Source organism: Zalophus californianus, chromosome 8 (genome assembly GCF_009762305.2).
Source record: "Zalophus californianus isolate mZalCal1 chromosome 8, mZalCal1.pri.v2, whole genome shotgun sequence".
NCBI lineage: Eukaryota > Metazoa > Chordata > Mammalia > Carnivora > Otariidae > Zalophus > Zalophus californianus.
In genome coordinates this window covers 132,252,241-132,273,306 of record NC_045602.1, presented here as the reverse complement: position 1 = coordinate 132,273,306, position 21,066 = coordinate 132,252,241, and the positions used below count along the sequence as shown (strand labels likewise).

The window sequence follows — 21,066 nt, the reverse complement described above, 5'->3', positions numbered from 1 at the left end:
AAAATCAAGGGAATAATCAGCAAAACATTCAGAATGGAAAGTAAATTGGGCGAAAGTAAAGGGACCAAAGAGGAGTATACAAGGAGTCTAATGCTATGGGTGCGGCCATATTTCTTTGGTTGGGTGGTAAGGTCAAGGCTGTTCATTTTATTATTGTGTTTCACAATTCACACATATTTTTCATATATGTTATTCTTTGTATTGTATCAAAGAGACATTTGGCAGACTGCCTGACACATATTGACAGCCAGTAAATGTTATCGCCATAATTGAGGGGTGAGCAGTCTCTACATGGACACAACACCACAGTTCAGGGTGGAGGCAACCTTAAGGTGGGTACAACAAGGATCTGTTTTTCCCCAAAGTCACTCCTTTCCTCTGCCTGGTTGAAGCCATCGTTCTAAGTCCCTTAACCACTTTACATAGACTCAAAACTTCTGGTCATTTTGGCTACTAATACTTAGTGCGGTGCAACTTAACACCTCAACCTCATGTTCACCTCCAAGTTCATCTCTCCAAGTACATGCTAGACTTGTGAACGGAGGTGTGTGGAATGGCAGAAGGGCACGGAGAGCTCCTCACACACCTCCCCACCATCCCCTCCCTGACTGTAACACCTGTTGTACTGGGGGCTGGGACAAGCACTGGAAAGAAGGGAAATGCCTCCTTACTGAGTCAGCAGAGCCCCATTCTCCCCTGTGTTGTTGTGGCCTCTCTGATGTCCTTTACTGGCCATCAGTGCCTTCTGTGTGGCAGCATCCAAATGCTGTCTTCCATGGGTCACGGGTCTAGGTGTTTTGTAGGGTCTATGGGGTTTTCCCATGAGACCCATTCTACCTACCACTTCCCACAGCTTCTTTTTCCAGTTGGGGAATCTCAGGGGCACACGCCAGTAAGAAAGTGCTAGTGGGGCTCCCTTACTACTTAAGAGACTTATGAGCAACTCCCCCATATTTACCGCATTACATACCAGAAGTGCAAGATCACCCCCAGGCTCAGCCCATGAGTTTTTCCCAAACCTTTCATTACCCTCTTTGGATAATGAGGCACAAAACCAAAAGTTTAATGTCTGAGCAGTATCCCATCAGAAAACAAAACAATGGACCTTCTTATAGGTGCAACCATACAATTAATGATTCCCTTGAAGAATTCAGTTGTTTGGATTGGGAAAAGAATATGAAGGGTAGGTGGCACCTCTTGTTTTCACTTTGGATCTCAAGGCAATATTGTAGGACGATCGGAAAAATCAGCTTCCCCTCCTGTAAAATGGAAGACACTAAAGTCATGTTCCTTATGGAAAGAATATACGTAACAAAAGAAAATGCTTAGCAAATTTCTCAGGCGTAGTGAACTGGGGATGATGAGGATGACGGCGATTGGTCCAAAAGCCCAAACTCAACTCTGTTCTCTGTTTTCTTCAAATAGCTGCAGATCAAGTGGAAGTGAAGGAAATCCTGTGTTTGCATTCCGCGCCACACCAATAACTATAATCCTAATGTATTTCCTCCACATTTCCTCCCTCACTGGTGCAATCTCATTTGCTACACATCAGTGTTGACGCTGAACTTGGGAATTGGAACGAGAGTTCGATGCACAGGATAGGAGAACAACAAAAAAGGAAGATAAATAAAAGGTGAGAGAAAAATACCAGAAGAGGCAGAGAGAGAGCTTTGTTGGGGATGATCCCACATCCGTAAGCATTATAGTAGTCACTGCCCTGCAACAGATTGAAAACAAGGAGAGAAAACCCATCTCCGTGTAAGAAGCCCATGTGCAGGGATCTCCCAGCAACTGGCCGCTTGTTGTGATTAAAGAAATGAACTGAAGTGAAATAAAAGCACGTGTGTCGCTTTTTATCCTAAAAGCAATCTTTCCCTTTTAGCAAAAGAGCATATTCAATTATCTCTTTCAATAGATAAAAATGATCTCCACCTTGAAAATAAATATTTGCTTCTGAAGATCACATTACTGAAAATCAAATTACATGCTTGTTTTTATTATTAACAAGAATAAGTTCCAAAGCCCTTTATGCATTGCACCTGTCACTCTCCATATCCTACAATCAAATTTCCCTTTAAATCTCATCAAATAACTCCCAAAGTCATTGAAGAGGCAATAAAATGAGGTTATGACACAGTGCTCACAGAGAGCTAAATGTCTTTCATATATCTTTAAGTGGTTATTAATCTCTGAATTAGTTTAGAATACATTAACCTTCAAGGTAAATTAGATCAATCAAGAAAATGACTCACAGGAGAGGGACACTTTTTTGATGTTGTTGTTTTCATATTCAGCTTATGTGCCAAGATATAGCCATGGTGCTTGTTCCATCAGCCACTGTTAACTATGGGGCTCCAAGTTATGGCAGGGGGCGGGGGGTGGGGGGTGGCAGAAGGGGATTGTCGCAGGGCTCTTTCCTCCTGGATGGGTGCCCATCTAGACAGGGACACAGGATGAGCAGACATGAATGAAACATCATCACTGTAGAATAGGCAAGATAATTTGACTACTGCCATGGGGGAACAGCACATCTAGTCCCATATTTCCCTTGCTAGTGGCATTTTAGAGTTCTCTGCCCAATAATGGCAGGGTGGAAGAAAGCACAAGAAGTGACACCTTTAAAAAAAAAAAAATCTAAGTAATTGCTCTTTAAAAGCCCTGAAGCAGGGGCGCCTGGGTGGCTCCGTCGGTTAAGCGGCTGCCTTCGGCTCAGGTCATGATCCCAGGGTCCTGGGATCGAGCCCCATGTCCGGCTCCCTGCTCAGCAGAGAGCCTGCTTCTCCCTCTGCCTGCCACTCTGCCTACTTGTGCTCTCTATCTCTCTGTCAAATAAATAAATAAAATCTTTTTAAAAAATAAATAAATAAATAAAAATAAAAGCCCTGAAGCAGATGAATCTGCAATCTTCAACCTTTTTTTCAATAAAAAAAGAGAGAGAACCATCTCAAGAAAGTAATTAGAACTGTAGAAAAATAGTAGAAATATATGCCTATTACTTTTCTATACAATAGAAGCCTAATGAGGGTGATAATCATTTTAATAATTATTCTATCTTGAGTCGATATGGTTGGTGCTTTGGCTCATCATAACTCGGAATTCTCAATTACATAGCTCAGTGAATTAAAAAAAAGATACGGGAAGCCAAACTGGGGCATGGGAGGGCACTCTCCAAGTTCTTAACTACTTGAATGATACATTTTGGAGAGGCCAGGAGCCCAGTGTCAGGGATTCTGCCTGATGGCTTGTTGGTGGGTTGCTCCTCTTGGGGTCCTAGAGTTACCTGTTATTGTGATTCATAGACGATTTAGCCCTAACAAATATTATTGTCAGATGCCATTTTAAGCTATTGTGTTGCCACTAAACAACTTAAGTTTATTTTGAAAAGAAAATCACAACATACTTTTCCGAAGATTTTTTTTCTCTCTCTTCCCAAACTCATAGCCAAGAAATCACAGAAAGGAGAGTAAAAGTGCTAGAAGAATATTCGTGGATGATTTCCAGGACAGGGGGGAAAAAAAGGAAAACCTCTTTGGTCAATGCCTCAGAGGATCACATGGAGTCACCCATGAATCCTTCAAAAAGGTAGAAAATACTGGCAAAATAAGCTTGAGGCTTTTTCAGTTACATAAATTTTGGAAATTTAAATTTTTGGAAAGAGGACTCTGTCAATACATGTGATAGACCCCCCTCCCCATATAAGAATTACTACTGAGGTTAATTTATAGCTGTTAAAAAATTAAAACAGAAAAAGAGAGAAACATATTTAAATGAATAAAGTTCAAGAGACATTTGAGAGCTGGCACTCCTTGCACGCTACACTGATCAGTCTGAAAGAATCATATAATTACAATATCCAATACAGAAAAAGGCACGGAGATAAATCTTAAGTGGAAAGATAGTGAAGTGGGGCCTTTTATTAATCTCTTCATGAAATATTTCATTCTCTTTTGTAAAAATGAAGCAGCAGTTTGCAAAAGTGAGAGCAATTCAAATGGCCATTCTTAGATGAACCTCCATTTTCTAGAAGATAAAATGTCCCATTATTTTCTTTTCTCCCAGCTCCTCTAAAATTAGAGAAAACTGTGAGGTGGGGCCTTGCCTGCTTTAACAATGTATAAGACAAATAATCCCTTAATGATTTCGTTTCCAATATAAATGCAGTGACTGACAGAGCATACTGTAATTAAAGATAAATAAAACACTTACTTAAAATAAATCCTATTTTAATTGGCATGTTATGAAGGGATGTTAAATATCATGACAGGATATTATCCCAGACTGTACTCTTTGGGCAAAATTTTACGCTGGTGTTTATTGTTTGTCTTAACATTTGAGCCAGTGAAGACGTTTTTACATTTGTTTTTCTTCAAAAGTAACTGTCTGTGTTTCACATTAGAAATAGAGGTATGAGTTGCAATCTGAGTAAACACGTCTTGCCGACTTCTTTCCTGCAACTGATGCATTTGTTATGTTTCTGCACATCTTGTAGAAGCTTTTGTTCCAGAACATGTTTTCAAGGACGTTTATATGGCAAAGGGCTTAGAAACAAGCATAGTAGCCTGAGGGTAGATCTGTTTGACCCAGGACCGAGGGTAGATTTGTCTCCTGAGGGGTATAGTAAGATAATTTCTCTTTCCAGGCCAAGTTTGGACAGGTTTGCTAACAACCCCCTCATAAAAGATTGGGGTTCCCTAAGCTGGGGGTTCCTTGGCTGTGTCTGCAGCATCCATGTGGCCTGCTTCCCATCACTGCCATGGACTCTGGGGAAAGGGAAGTGAGGTGAACATGAGGCTCAAGCAGCCTGCTGTGCTGTGAGTAATAGTAGTCCTTTGTCTCTGACCCAGCAGTCTTGTGTTTTCTGCCAGGCTGTGGCAGGCTCAGTTGTTAGCTCATAAGCAGAATTAAATCTCAAACTTTTCAGAGCTTTTGACATAAATGAGAGACTTTTGCAGAAAATTAAAAAACAAAACAAAACATTGTTGGCTAGCCTGAAAATGTTACTGTATCAAATTTCCACTCTTGGGAGCGAGCAGTTAAATGTCTTCAAGGCCGGCAAAAGTTATAGGATGAAATATAAGTGTTTCTTTTTCTATTTCTTTCTCTGATATCTGCAGAGCACACATCCTAATTCAGCACTCTCGAGCTGTCAGGGAAGCTATGCACCATGGCATAAAGGCTGTTCTTGAGAGATGAAACTCTTGACACCCCAAACGGAGGGACACTACTTCCTATTTAAGAAATGCGCTGGCCAAGACCAAGATGCTCATCCATTACATACCAGTTCTTTCTGTGAATTAGCTCATGACATCAGTAGCTGAGATTACAAGACTAGTGAGGAAGCTGGAGAGAAGGGGGTTTGTGTAAAAGAATTAATGAACTGATAACCTTGTTCCTGCAGCTCTGGAGAATATAAGGGGAGATGTATGGCCTAGTCTTCCACTCAGGGAAGGAGATTCCATGGGTTACAAATCTTGGCTCACGGGATTATGTGTATTTATCAGTGCACTGGATGCTCACTGGGGCCATTTTCCAGATTTATGTGCCTCAAAGTCATGGAACCCTAAACCATGAGAGTGATAGCACTAATGAGTTTCCTCCCACAGCAAGACTGCCCTTCCTCCAAAAACCATAAATTCTATAGATGGTCAATGGAAATTCATGAAGGGAAAGAACCTCGACCAAGTTACAGAAACAAGTTTTATCTTTAGCCTTGATTCTACAAGAAAAAAAAAATCATCTCAAGGATTCCCCTTTTTGGTCCAACAAAAAGTCTTAGCTATAGTCTTCAGTAGTCTTAACTATAGCTACCCTGTACCCCCAAACAAGCCAATCCCAAGACTTTAGAGACCCCTGTCCTAAAACAGCATAAGTAGGATATAGCAGTGCAGCATCTGGGTACTTTACATTTCTGTCCCAAATCCTGTTAAGAGCATGGCTCAAGATTTAAACACACATCCCTGCAAAGGGATCCAACTCACAATGGTTTAACAAGAGATGTGTATTTTAATGAAGATGTCATAGGGAGATGAGAAAGATGAGTTACTTCACCCAGTGCATATTGGAAATTTAACAGGACCTCTCTGTTCTCCCCACTACCACCTTCCCCTCAGCCCCACGGCCAGCCACCCCACATCTCCTTCCCCTCTTCCCTGGTACAATCTCTCAAAAAGGCCCACTCTTGTCTTGAAAAATAGCTCTCTCCCTCATCTTGTATACAGACAACCAGCACAAAGCAGTATAGTGACAACACTGTCCCCATTAAGCATGCAGGCCCTTGAGCTGCTGTTTGGCTTTGCCCTGATGTTGTCACTAACAACCAACACAATCTCTCTGAATTTTACCTTCCTCACCTAGCAAAGGCAGACCTGAGTAGAGCCTACCTCATAAGCTGAAAGGTACTGGTTCATGGAAAGTGTTCAGCATGGCTTTGGCTCCTAGGAAACACTTGACAGATGGTATCATTTGAACTCCAACAGATATGGGGGCAATGGGGGAATGAACTCAGTTGTCCCACCAAACAACCCAAAACCTTACTTTGCAATCACACCTGATTTTTAACACCAGAGGAAATCACCAAGAGCAAGAACATACGAAGTCCTCTCTGTTTTTTTCTAAGAATGAGTGGGGGTACCTTCCAGTGAACCTCTTCTTGGTCAGCAAGTATCTGAGTTCAGAGTGAGCCTGCAGTTCTCAACGACTTAAGAGAATCTGCTCCTCCAGTGTCCTCAATGTCAGGAGCATTTTCACTGCACCCCCCTTCCCCAGCACGAAATTCTACATGCTCTCTGTAATTAAGAAATCCGCTAATTATAGCATAGGTCTGAGATGAAAGTTGCTGCATTTCACCATGGGAATTTCAACTCTGTTGGCATCTGAAATAATTTAGAACCTATAGATGCTGACAAGTACCTTGGCTGGTTCTCCTGAATTCCCAGCCCCCACATGCACACTGTGTCATCCCAGCATTCTGGTTGAGGCAGTGGATAACTTATAAATGTAAAAATTCAAAGGGACAGGAAATAGATCTGTTTTATTTTAGAAAATAAACACTCGGAAAAGTGCCCTTACATTGACGTAGCAACAGGGTTTTCATTAGTAGTCTAGAAGCATTTTTTTTTATTATACATCCATCAATAAGAAAATTTCTGATGTATACCCAATATAAGGTTACTTTTCATTTTTAAATTATAGACATGTTTTACAACACTAACATCTTACATACTTGATAAAACACACACACAAATTATAAAAAGATGAAAGGAAGAATAAATATTTTTTGGTAAAAAAACCAAGTGTGAATAAATCTGCTGTCATCTTTTTGAAACTCTTGGTTTCATGCTTTGTGATAGAGCAATCCCAACGTCTCATTCTAAGTTTGATTTATTTTACTATTTGTCTGAATGCCTGTCATATATGAAACAGTTCCAAAGATAAGAAGGGTATTATTTTTTTTTAAGATTTTATTTATTTATTAGAGAGAGAAGGAAAACAAGCAGGGGGAGTGGGAGAGGGAGAAGCAGGCTTCCTGCGGAGCAGGGAGCATGATGCGGGGCTCAATCCCAGGACCCTAGGATCATGACCCGAGCTGAAGGCAGACACTTAACCACTGAGCCACCCAGGTGCCCCGATAAGAAGGGTATTATTGACTATACTTAATAAATCATGAAACTTAATTTTCAGTCCCATCCACCAATGATGCATACCTTTTTTGGAAATACTTTTGTGCTTTGCATTGGCATTCTCCTCAATCCATGGTTTCTTGGCAGGAATATTTTTAAGCCACTTGTTTACTTTGTTAAGGGTTAAAACAGGAGCTTAATTAGGTATGTTCATTCATAGACACACTTAAACAGGCTCATATAAAGACACTGGTCTGTTTTGGTCCCTGATAGATCTCCGGGTTCTAAATCAGGCAGGCAAATAGTGGGTAGTCAATAAATATTTGTTAAGTAAAGGTTTCAAAATAATTACTTCAACTTCCACACAGAGAATGGATTTCAATGGTGGGTAGGAATATAAATGCAGAGAAAAGGTAGTAGGCTACTGCAGTTGTGCAGACAAGACATGATGGAATTTGGACTAGGTAGTTACAATGGATAGGAATGAAAGAATTCAAGCCATGTTTTGGAAGAAGAGCCAACAGAATTTAGTGATGGATTATACAATGGAGATGAACAACAAGGATGGTGTCAAAGATGCCAACCAGATCTAGCCAGAATAACTGGGTTTACAATGGTGGCATTAGCTGAGATTTGAAGAGCTCCATTTAAAACTTTTCCCAAACCCAACCATTTCTCACCCAAATCTCTGCTACCAACCCAGTTCAAACCATCACTCGATTTCACCTGAATTTTTAAAGCAAACTCCTAATTGGTCCTTCTATTTTCACTCTGGGCCCTCTGTAATCGACACAATACTTATAGAGAGCATTTTTTTAATTTTTTATTGTTATGTTAATCACCATACATTACATCATTAGTTTTTGATGTAGTGTTGCATGATTCATTGTTTGTGCATAACACCCTGTGCTCCACGTAGAACATGCCCTCTTTAATACCATAGGGAGCATTTTTAAAGTCAGGCTTCCTGAACTATAATTTACACCATGGAACACATACAGTCAGGTAACACATTGCCTCCAACATGGCAATCAAGGTGTAGAATACTACCATCACTTCAAAAAGTACCAGAAGGAGTATTTTAAAACATAAATCAGATCAAGCGACTAAAAACCCAAAACCCTCTATTGGCTTCCCATCCCTCAAAGACTAAGATCCATTGCCTATAATGCCCTGAGTATATGGCCTTGCCACAAGATCTCTCTCTGACCTTGACTCCTATGGCTTTCCTTCTTGAAAACTCTGCTTCAGTCAGATTGTCCTCCTTGATATTCCTGGACCTCTCAAACCCATTCCTACCTCAGTGCCTTTGCACCATTTCCAAGGATCTCCCCACCCCACCCAGGTAACCTCAAGCTTTTCTTCCTAACTTCATTCTGGTTTCTGTTGAGATAGCATAAACACACACACACACACACTTTTGTCAGGCTTTATCACCTTGTCAGGTTTTATCTTCCTTCTTATGATTTATTCTTACCTGATATATCATATACTTACCTGTTCATTATCTCTCTCCATCCCAACCTCCACAATATGTAAGCACTATGTGAACAGGACCTTATTTATTTTATTCCCTGCTTTATCTCCAGCACCTAAAATAGCACCAGAGACATAGCAGACATTCAATAAACATTTGAATGAAAACATGGACAGGTGAGTGGATGGATGGATGGATGGATGGATGGGTGGATGGATGGATGGATGGGTGGATGGATGGATGGATGGGTGGGTGGATGGATGGATGGACAGAAGGACGGATAAACTGACTGCAAGCAACAGAGCAATCATCCACTTTGTTCACTAACATGGCTCAAAAGCATCTCCACATTCCCCAACCCAGCAATGAGGTCATATACACACACTGAAACTCTCAGGCTGCTAAATAGCAAGCCTTCAATATTATTGAGACTCATATCAAGAATATTAGATTGGTAACGTGGATCTAAACATAGTGTCTCATTGTGGAAAAAAAAAAGATTCAATTTCATGTGTGTCTGCAGTCCCAGATATCGTCGTTGTGGAAAAAAAATTACCTTTAACACTAACTAGGCTTCCACTTCATTTATCTGCTCTTCCTGGTAACCTCTTTTGCTTTTCAATCTATCTTTTTTTTTTTTCAGGGTAATAATTTGATGTAATTTCTCTTTCTTTTTTTTCTCTTTAAATTTGTATTGTTATGTTAATCACCATACATTACATCATTAGTTTTTGATGTAGTGTTCCATGATTCATTATTTGTGCATAACACCCAGTGCTCCACGCAGAACGTACCCTCTTTAATACCCAGCACCAGGCTAACCCATCCCCCCCGCCCCCCCTAAAACTATCTTCTTTTAATATTGTACTATCTGGAATTTGCACCTCCAAAACAAACAGGCTCCCTTTCCCCAAAACGCCATAATGAGGTTCATTTTATTGACTATTTTGGAAATAGCCTTCATAGCTGTCTGCTTAATTAAATCATGCGGTATAGTTTGCATTCAGCAATTCGCAGATTATGCCTTTTTATTTTCCCCAGAATTATTTCTGTTGGGCTTTTAAGAAAGATATTCTGTTGGCAAAGAGCTGTTTGCTGACTATAATTACCGGATTTCCCTGCCGAGTGCCCCTCTGAGCCAATGTGTTCAATTCCACAGTTGTTATTATTATTGGCCAGGTTTATTATTTCTATTCAGGAACTTCTAAAGTTAGGTAGCTATATGATTTACGTGAACGGCCCAATGCTCAACTCTTTTAAGGAAGGGAAAATGAGTTCTTGCAATAAAATTTAAACAATATGACTTATGATGCCTTAGAAAGAAGAAAAATGAAGAGAAATATTTCTATCCGCTAAGTGCTAGTGGGAGAGAGGCATGCTGCTTATTCCTCATCTGCTAAGCACAGAAGGTGTCCAGAGGAAAAGGTCAGGGGAAGAGAACAAAGCTGGGACTCCGGACTTTGAGCTAAGACTTCCGCATTGCCATTCCGAACATCTAACCTTGAGGCCTGAGCTCTGAGCTCAGTTTCTTTGGGGTGTATTTCAGATGCTATAGAAATGGAAAGTTGTCACTTTTCTGGGACTCTTGATACCTCTGTACTCTAGAAAGAAACTGGAAATGTTCTTACTTTCCCCCATTATGACTGAACATTTCTGGAGAAACTAACAGCCTGAATCAGGTTCCCAGAAGATATAGTCACCATATCCTGATAATTAAGGCAATGTCTCTAAAAAGAAAAATCTAGTAATTTATTTGGCATTTTTCAACTGGAGTAGAATTGTTGGATTTTTTTTATTTCATACTGAAATATGAAAGAAGGTGGGGAAAAGAAGAAAAACAATGATCTGTCATTTGTAAATCGCATGTGAATCATGTCCAGAGCATCTTTTAACATATCCTTTAGAAATCATACTCCCACTATCACACTGGTAGTAAAAGTTTAAATTTATAGATTAATTTCATTTTTCTAGGTAAGAGTGGAGGTGGACTCCTGTCAAAAATGTACAGGTACACACTCTTGAATGAATAAATTCTACCACTAAGAATTTATCCTTCGGGTACACTTCTGAAAGTTCCCAAAGATCACCTAACGTGCATATATTCAAAGATCTCCTGCAAAACTGTTTGTAATGGCAGGCCACTGTAGACAACCTAAATGTCTGTCACTAGAAGACTAGAGAACTAAATCCTGGTACATCAAACAATATAGCTGAAATAGAATGAGATCATCTCCAAGTGCTAATGTGAAAACAGATCTAAGATATATCATCAAGTAAAATCAAGCAAATTACAGTTCACACTGCAAAGTGTTAAGTGCTACCAGCTTCAAGTCCTGCAGCTAGACTGGCTTCAAAACTCAGCTCTCCCATGTACTGGATGTGTGACCTTGGACAACTACTTTCATCGCCTTCTGACTTAAGTTTCCTTTCTGTAAAATAGGGATCATATTATTTCCCTCAAAAAGTACTGGTTGAGAGTGCCTGGGTGGCTCAGTTGGTTAAGCGCCCAACTCGATCTCAGCTCAGGTCCTGATCTCAGCATCATAAGTTCAAGCCCTGCATTGGGTGTGGAACCTACTTAAAAAAAAAAAAGTACTGGTTGGGATTAAATAAATTAATATACATACAGCACTTGAGTATGTGCTCAATAAATGCTCAACACATTGAAGATATCTTTCAAAAATGAAGATGAAATAAAGACATTTTGAGACCTACAAAAGCAGAAAGAATTCATCACCAGCATGCCCACACTACAAGGCAAGTTAAAGGATCTCCTTTCAGGCAGAAGGAAAGTGATGCCAGGTAGAAATTTCAATATACATAGAGGAAGTAAAATCACCGGTAATGGTAACTACATGGGTAAATATCTGAGATTTTTTTTGTCTTATTACCTAAATATCTTTAAAAGATAATTGTTTAAGCAAAAATGAAAACAATATAATACTTATTGTAGATATTGGGCTTATAACATATATGTAACTTAAATATACAACAATACCACAGTGTTGGCAGGAGGGGAGCCGGAAGTAGATGGTTATAAAGTTCTTATCCTATGTTAAAGTGATCTTACACTACTTGAAAGAAAGCTGTGATAAAGTTAAAGGTGTATGTTGCAACCCCTAAAGCAACCACTAAAATAACAAAACAACTATGGTGGCTAATAAAACAACACAGGAGACAAAAAGAAGTTACACAAATATTCAGTTCATCCAAAAGAAGATGGATAATGAGAGAGAAAAAGAACAAAGGAAAGATGAGAGAATAGAAAACAAATTTCAAGATGACAGAGTTAAATAAAAGTGATACCCAAGTATCAGCTGTCTACAAGGAATGAGCTCCAAATATAATGATGCACACTGGTTAAATATAAAAAAGTGGGGAAAAAAAATACTATGCTAACACTAGCCAAAAGAAAGCTTAAGTGATTCAGTCATTATAAGAAAAAGGAGATTTCATAGTAAAGAATATTTCCAGGTATGAAGAAGGTCATCTAAAAATGAGAAAGTGGTCATTTCATCAATAGGACATAACAATCTAAAATAGGTATGCACCTAATAAGAGAGTTTCTAAATACCTAAACCAAGGATTGATAGAATTGCAAGAAGAAATAAAAATCCATAATTATATTCAAAGACATCTATACCCCTCTCTTAATAATTGAAAGAACAAGTAGATAGTAAACCAGTAAGGATATAAAAGATCTGAGCAACACCATCAACCAACTTGACCTATCTATGTTGATCCAACAACAGAGTACACATTGTATTTACTAAGATAAATTATATTCCCAGCTATAAAATAAGTATCCACAAATTTGAAACATTTAATTCATATAAAATACTTTTGGCCATAAGAGAATTAAATTAGAAATCAATTAACAAAAAGATTTCTGGAAAATCTACAAATATTTTGAAATTTAATACCTTGAAATACATCCCCAATATAACCCAAGGGCCAAAAATAATCAAAAGGAAAATTAGAAAGTATTTTGAACTAAGTGGAAATAAAAAAAAAAAAATAAGGCCACAAAAATTATTTGTGAGATGTTGCTAGAGGAAACTGTATAGCACCAAAGGCCTATATTTGAAAAGACAGAAAATCTCAAATAATGGTCATAACATGGATGGATCTCAAAATAATCACGCTAAGTGAAAGCAGACAGACCAAAAAAGGTTATACACTGTATGAGTCGACTTGTGTAAAATTCTTGAGAATACAAACTACTCTATAGTGACAGAAAATAGATCAGTGGTGGCTGGGGGTGGGCCGGGGTGTGCGGAGGGTCAGTAAGGACTTGTCACAAAGGAGCACTAGGAAATTTTGGGGAGCGATAGTTAATTCATTATCTTAATTGTAGTGATGGATTCATAGGTGTATCAATGCCAAAATTTATCAAACTTTATACTTTATGTGTGTGCAAGTTTATTGTATGTTGAATTATACTTCAATAAACTGTTTTTTAAAAAAACATACAAATATGATTATTAACCTGTGTTAACTAGGAGTGGGATAGTGCTGATATGTGAGGCTGGAGAATTCGAGCAACAAAAGGAAAGAAAAAGACTAAACTAACATAAAAACATACGTATGAAATGTTCACGTGTATGAATTTATGTGTAATTATAATTGAGTATCTGTTAATGAAGAAAAACATTTTTAATCCATTTTGGTCTAAGAGTGTCCAAATCTGCTTCCAAATCCCATCCCCCCAAATGACTGACAATATATTAATGAATGTTGCAAAACTCCAGTGCCTTTTACAAAGGAGGCACTGTGCTATATGCTGGGCACACACATCCACGTTTTATCTTCCTAACAATCTTCTGTGGTAGGTATTAATATTACCCCCATTCCTTGGCTAAAATTAACAAGTCAGGAAACGACAGATGTTGGCGGGGATGCGGAGAAAGGGGAACTCTCCTACACTGTTGGTGGGAATGCAAGCTGGTGCAACCACTCTGGAAAACAGTATGGAGGTTCCTCAAACAGTTGAAAATAGAGCTACCATATGAATCAGCAATTGCACTACTGGGTATTTACCCCAAAGATACAAATGTAGGGATCCGAAGGGGTACATGCACCCCAATGTTTATAGCAGCAATGTCCACAATAGCCAAACTGTGGAAAGAGCCAAGATGTCCATCGACAGATGAATGGATAAAGAAGAGGTGGTAGATATACACAATGGAATATTATGCAGCCATCAAAAGGAATGAGATCTTGCCATTTGCAACGACGTGGATGGGACTGGAGGGTGTTATGCTGAGTGAAATAAGTCAATCAGAGAAAGACATGTATCCTATGACCTCACTGATATGAGGAATTCTTAATCTCAGGAAACAAACTGAGGGTTGTTGGAGTGGTGGGCGGTGGGAGGGATGGGGTGGCTGGGCGATAGACATTGGGGAGGGTATGTGCTATGGTGAGCACTGTGAATTGTACAAGACTGATGAATCACGGATCTGTACTTCTGAAACAAATAATGCAATATATGTTAAGAAAAAAGAAGAAGAAGAAGATAGCAGGAGGGGAAGAATGAAGGGGAGTAAGTCGTAGGGGAAGACAAACCATTAGAGACGATGGACCCTGAAAAACAAACTGAGGGTTCTAGAGGGGAGGGGGTGGGGGGATGGGTTATCCTGGTGATGGGTATTAAAGAGGCACGTTCTGCGTGGAGCACTGGGTGTTATGCACAAACAATGAATCATGGAACACTACATCAAGAACTAATGATGTAATGTATTGGGATTAATATAACAATAAAAATTTTTTTAAAAAAGCACCTATTTGGTGCATACATTGTCCATTTGCTCACTCATTCATTCATTATACACCTTCATGGAGCATGTTTTCTGGACCATTCTGGAATTCCAAGCTGGAATGTGCTAAGGGCTCAGGCCACAAAGCTAAGAGACACAATCTATATCCTCAAAGTTTATCGCGTAGTAAGGAATTCAGACAACCAAACCAACAGTTATCCTGAAGGGTGATTCACAATGAGAGAAGAAAATACGGGGCACCTGGGTGGCTCAGTTGTTAAGCGTCTGCCTTCAGCTCAGGTCATGATCCCAGGGTCCTAGAATCGAGCCCCGCATCAGGCTCCCTGCTCAGCAGGAAGTCTGCTTCTCCCTCTCGCACTCCCCCTGCTTGTGTTCCCTCTCTCACTGTGTCTCTCTCTGTCAAATAAATAAATAAAATCTTTAAAAAAAAAAAAGAAAGAAAATACAAGCTAAGCTCCACCAATTATTGGCTGTCTCCACTTAACCTCTCTGTGCTTCAGTTTCCTTGTCAACAAAACAAAATTCATAAAAGCACCTGCCATTAGGGTTGTAGTGTGTACTGAAATAGTTATTCTTTGTAAAGTGTTTTAAACCGTGTTTGGTATATATAAGTGTCTGCTCAAGAAAACAGATAATTTTTTTTTTAAAACTCTATTACCAGAATAGAGAAGACTGAAATAAATCCACATACATATTGGCCAGTTAATTTTTTACAGTGATGCAAAGGTAATTCAATGAAGGAAAAATTGTCTTTTCAATAAATGTTTTTGGAACAGTTGGTTATTATGTACCAAAAATAGGGGACCTTGACTTACACTTCCCTCTATAGAAAAAATTCAAAGTGCACTGTAGGTCTAAATGTAAAATCTAAAATTATAAAACTTCTAGAAGAGAACTCAGGAGAAAAATCTTTGTGATCTTGTTGGTCGCAATAATTTCCTATGTAAGACCCCCCAAAAATACAAATCCTAACACACTGAAAATCTGGACTTCATTAAAAGGAAAAACTTGTGCATTGGAAAGACTGTTAAGAGAATAATGTACACTAGCCACAGCGAGGAGAAAGTGCAGGACGCTCGGGGGCCAGAGACGGAGGGCAGGCAGAGGCAGGCCACCCCAAAAGGGCAGGTGGCAGCTTCAGACAGTAAGGGAACTTACAGACATGGAGGTCTCTGGCCATGAGCAAGGAGGTCTCCGCACCGCCTGCAAGAATCTTAAAGTTTACAGAGAGGCCTCATGGGGCCCAGTCACGTCCACCGCCCAGAGGGGCTCAAAACCCACCTTTACTCTCTCAGAGTCCCGACCTTGAAAATGGTTCCAGAGGTGGGAACTGGGAGCGGCACAGAGGCCACGGACAGGGGCAGGACGGGGAACCTCCAATGCCCACGCAGCTTTTGGGTCAGTGGAGGTCACGTCGGCTTGGTGACCTGCCCCAACAGGAAGAGTTATGGGTGGCAAATGAGCACAACAAAAATGCTCAACATCATTAGTCATCAGGAAAATGCAAATTGAAACAATGTTGCCATACCACCACACACCTATTAAAGTGGCTTTAAAAAAAGCACTGACAATTACGCGTCAAGGAGGTGAAGCAGGTGTGATGATTCTGCATTGCTAGTGGGAAGGCAAAACAGCACAAGCACTTTGGAGAATAGTCTGGAAGTGTCTTATAAACACGCTCTTACCATAGGACCCAGCAATCCCACTTCTAGTATTTACTCAGGAAAAATGAAAGTTTAGGTCCGCATAACCCTATATGCAAATGTTTATAGCAACTTTCCTCATAATTTCCAAAAACTTCAGGTAACTCAAATATCCATCCATTCAAATATCCATCAACTGGGAAATGGATAAAGAAGCTATGGGCCTGCCACAGGAGTAAATGAAAAGCAATAAAATCAACACACTGCTGATACATTCCTGGATAGATGCATTTCAAAAGCATTATGTTAAATGAAAGAAGCCAGATACAAGATACCACAGACTACTCTATGATTCCATTAGTCTGATATTCTGGAAACAGCAGAAGTACAGGGACAGAAATCACATCAGGAGCTTCTAGAGGTGTGGGGAGGATGGAGGGCTGCCTGAACTGCAAAGGGCTTTGGTGGATTGTCAGAGATGACAGAATGTTCTTCATCATGATTGCACAGTGGTGATTACATGACTGCATACATTTGTAGAAACTCTGAGAACAGCAAAGGGTACATTTGCCTGTCTGTAAATTATACCTCAACAGATCAGACAGAAAATGCTGATAAGAGTAATATGTGCTTCTGGTAAAAATAAAATACAGAGTAAAAAGTAAAAGGTTCACTGTTAACAGATTGTGTGTATGGTTTTGCTCTGGTTACACCACTGTATGTATTTGTTGAAATAAATAGAACCATGGCCTTTAAAAAGGTGAATTTTGCTGTAGGTGAGTAAACTGGACTTTGAAAATTATAAGAATGCCCTACTGAGAAGTAAAGAAAACAGAACCCCCCCCCCCCGAGAGATTCAGCGGCTGGACAGAAGGTTTGCATTTTATTAAAAGACAGATAACTCTTTATGGTTGGAAATTTACCATTTAAATCCTATCCTACCACCTACAGAGCCATGGAAAAATCCATAGGCTTTTTTTCTTTTTTTACTTTGAAATATATCCTAGAGCTTTTTAAAAAAACATATTTTGGCCTAATTATGTCATCCTTAAGCTACCATCAGCATTCCTGATCGGGGCTGAAGAGCCAAGTGGAGAAAGAAAAAGTTACTAAAATAAGCCAATATTGACTAGGATAAAAAACTAAAACCAGGTCAGACCAGTGGTTGCGGCAGTGGGGTTGTATGCGCAGCCTCTAGCTCTTCCCTGGGTTTGTACCCGACCTTTAACGGTGGGGAAAGAAAATGGCCTTGCTGTGCTACAACCGGGGCTGCGGGCAGCGCTTCGATCCCGAGACCAGCTCCAACGATGCTTGCACATATCACCCAGGTGTTCCAGTCTTTCATGATGCCTTAAAGGGTTGGTCTTGCTGTAAGAGAACAACCGATTTTTCTGATTTTTTAAGCATTGCAGGCTGTACAAAAGGCAGGCATAATAGTGAGAAGCCACCTGAGCCAGTCAAACCTGAAGTCAAGACTACTGAGAAGAAAGAACTTTCTGAACTGAAACCCAAGTTTCAGGAGCACATCATTCAAGCCCCTAAACCAGTAGAAGCAATAAAAAGGCCAAGCCCAGATGAACCAATGACAAAATTGGAATTAAAAATATCTGCTTCCCTAAAACAAGCACTTGATAAACTTAAACTATCGTCGGGAAATGAGAAAATAAGAAAGAAGAGAACAGTGATGAAATTAAGATTGGGACCTCATGTAAAAATTGAGGGTGTTCAAAGACACATCAGCGTCCACGGAGTCTAGAAGAAGTCTATGTATATCATTCTGGAGTACCTATTTTTCATGAAGGGATGAAATACTGGAGCTGTTGTAGGAAAAAAAACTTCTGATTTCAATACATTCTTAGCCCAAGAGGGCTGTACAACAGGGAAACACATGTGGACTAAAAAGGATGCTGGGAAAAAAGTCGTTCCATGTAGACATGACTGGCATCAGACTGCGGGTGAGGTCACCATTTCAGTATATGCCAAAAATTCACTTCCAGAACTTAGCCAAGTAGAAGCAAATAGTACATTGTTAAATGTGCACATTGTATTTGAAGGAGAGAAGGAATTTCATCAAAATGTGAAATTATGGGGTGTGATTGATGTAACAAGAAGTTATGTAACTATGACTGCAACAAAGATTGAGATCAACATGAGAAAAGCTGAAGCTATGCAATGGGCAAGCCTTGAACTGCCTGCTACCAGAAAGCAGGAAAAACAAAAAGAAGAAACAACAGAATGAGATGACAGGGAAAGAAAGTTATTGCCTACTTCAGGATTCTTACTATGTGGTAAAATGGTGGCTTGCTCCTGTCCTCTTTTGTTGTCGTTGCTGTATTTGCTGTTCTTGAATCTGGCAGTTCAGGGTCAACAGTAGGTTCTTAAAAGCCAAAGTCAGTTTATCTTTTCTTGCCTCCCATCTTCTTTTTGAGTTACCTAAGTTTGATTATTCATTTCTCCTCACTTGGCAGAACTGCAGTTGTGTCCTATACTTGAAAAGCTAGAAAGTAGCTCATAAACAGTTACCGTATTTCTTGGTATAGTGTGTTTAGCAGAAAAGGGTAAAAAAACATTTGTTCGCATCTCTTTTCTATTATCCCATAATTAGTAAAACAAGATGGAATGTCAGAAAAAAAAAAAAAACTAAAACCAAACAAAACAAAGCTGCCTGAGGATTGTCAGAGGGCCTTCCAGGAAGAGATGATGCTTGAACTGGGTTTTGAACGGTAAGTGGAAAGTTATCTTTGGTGAATTGTTATTTGGTGAAGGTTATTGGTATATGATTTGAAATTCATTCCACGAAATATATTGAGTGCTGTCTCTGTGTTAACCCTTATATTAGGGCAGGGTTCCTCAGCCTCACCACTCCTGACATTTGGTGCCGTAAAACTCTCTGTTGTGAGAGGCTGTCTCGTGCATTAGCAGCATCCCTGACCTCTACCCATTAAATTCCAGCAGCACCCTCCCCTCCAGCTGCGACAACGAAAAATGTCTCCAGACACTGCAAATGTTTTCCGGGGAGCAAAATCAACACCACCACATCCTGAATCACTACATGAGGTCCTGGGGACAAAATGATGAGTGAGACTTCCTCCCTAAAGAAGCTGACCCTCTCATTGCAGGGACTTATTCTGAGCTGGTCCATGTTTACAGATTGTGTGTGTGTGTGTGTGCACACACACACACATTTTAAATACGATAGGTCTGCATGGGATGGTGGTTAGATATGCAGGATCAGGAGCATGGAAGACAGGCCCCCAAGGTCTAAGTTTGAGATCTACCACTTAGAAAATACGTGATCTGGAGGACATTTCACTTAAGCAGTTGTATGCTCCAGCTTCCCTGTTTGCAGATTATGGGGCAGAAACAGAACTGACATCAAAGGATTGGCAAAAGGATTAAATAACTACAAATTGAAAATACAGTGTCCGAGACATGGTAAGGACTTAATAAATGAACTCAATAACTGTTAGTTGTTGTTAATTTCTCCCATTTCAGGCTAAAAGTGTCTTGAAAGGTGGTAACAAGTTGTGCATGATATGCCTTAAGGATAGTAGATCCTCCATAAATATTTGAGGCAAGGGGGAGGGAATACATAAATAAAAATATTAGCTGGTTATAAGTTACTCTCATCTCTAAAACAAGCCTAGGAGTATCTACCTAACAGAGTGGAAGTGAAAACGAAACCTTGGGGGGGCGGAGCAAGATGGCAGAGGAGTAGGAGACCTAGATTTCGTCTGGTCTCAGGAATTCAGCTGAATAGGGATCAAACCATTCTGAACACCTACGAACTCAACAGGAGATCGAAGAGGAGAGTAGCAACAACTCTCTAAACAGAGAAGCGACCACTTACTGGAAGGTAGGACGTGCGGAGAAGTGAATCCGAGGCGATATTCGGGAGGATAGACGGCGGGGGAGGGGGCCTCCGTCGGCCGCTTCTGGCAAGAGCTAGAGCCGCCGAGCACAAAATCGGACCTTTTAGAAGTTGGCTCGGCGGAGGGACGTCGCTGCAGTGGCTAAGCGGGGGGTGGAACCCTCGCGGGACAGTGTGGTCTCAGGACCCTCGGGGTCACAGAAAGACCGGGGGTGCCTGAGTGCGGCAGAGCTCCCAGGGATCGGAGCGGGGAAGCCGGCTGCAGAGACGGAGCCGAGGCGCGGGCTCTCAGCTCGGGGTGGTCATAAACTGTGATCCGCGGCCCAGTCGGGCCACTGCTCCTCCAGCAGGGACGCAACAAGCAGCAGATCCGGGGAGACTCCCCTTCCTTCCCGGGGAGGAGCGGTGCGGGAACGCACTGCAGGGATCTGCTGGGTTTGGAGACTCCGTGCGGGGTCGGGTGCCAGAGATAGCAATGCTCGGTCACAGGCCGGGTGAGCACGGAGTGCGGCCAGAGACCGGGGACACGGGAGTGACTGCTTTTCTCTGGGGGCACACTGAGGAGCGGGGCCCCGAGTTCTCAGCTCCTCTGGGTGGAGATTGGGAGGCCACCATTTTTGCCCTGGTCCTCCAAAGCTGTACCGAGAGCTTGCAGGGAACTAAAGCTCCTGAGAGC

At 40.6% G+C, this 21,066-nt stretch overlaps 1 pseudogene; it reads left to right on the top strand.

The window, feature by feature from the left end:
- Window positions 1-17,762: 17,762 nt before the first annotated feature.
- LOC113938182 lies at window positions 17,763-18,780 on the top strand (annotated as a pseudogene).
- The last annotated feature ends 2,286 nt before the right edge of the window (window positions 18,781-21,066 follow it).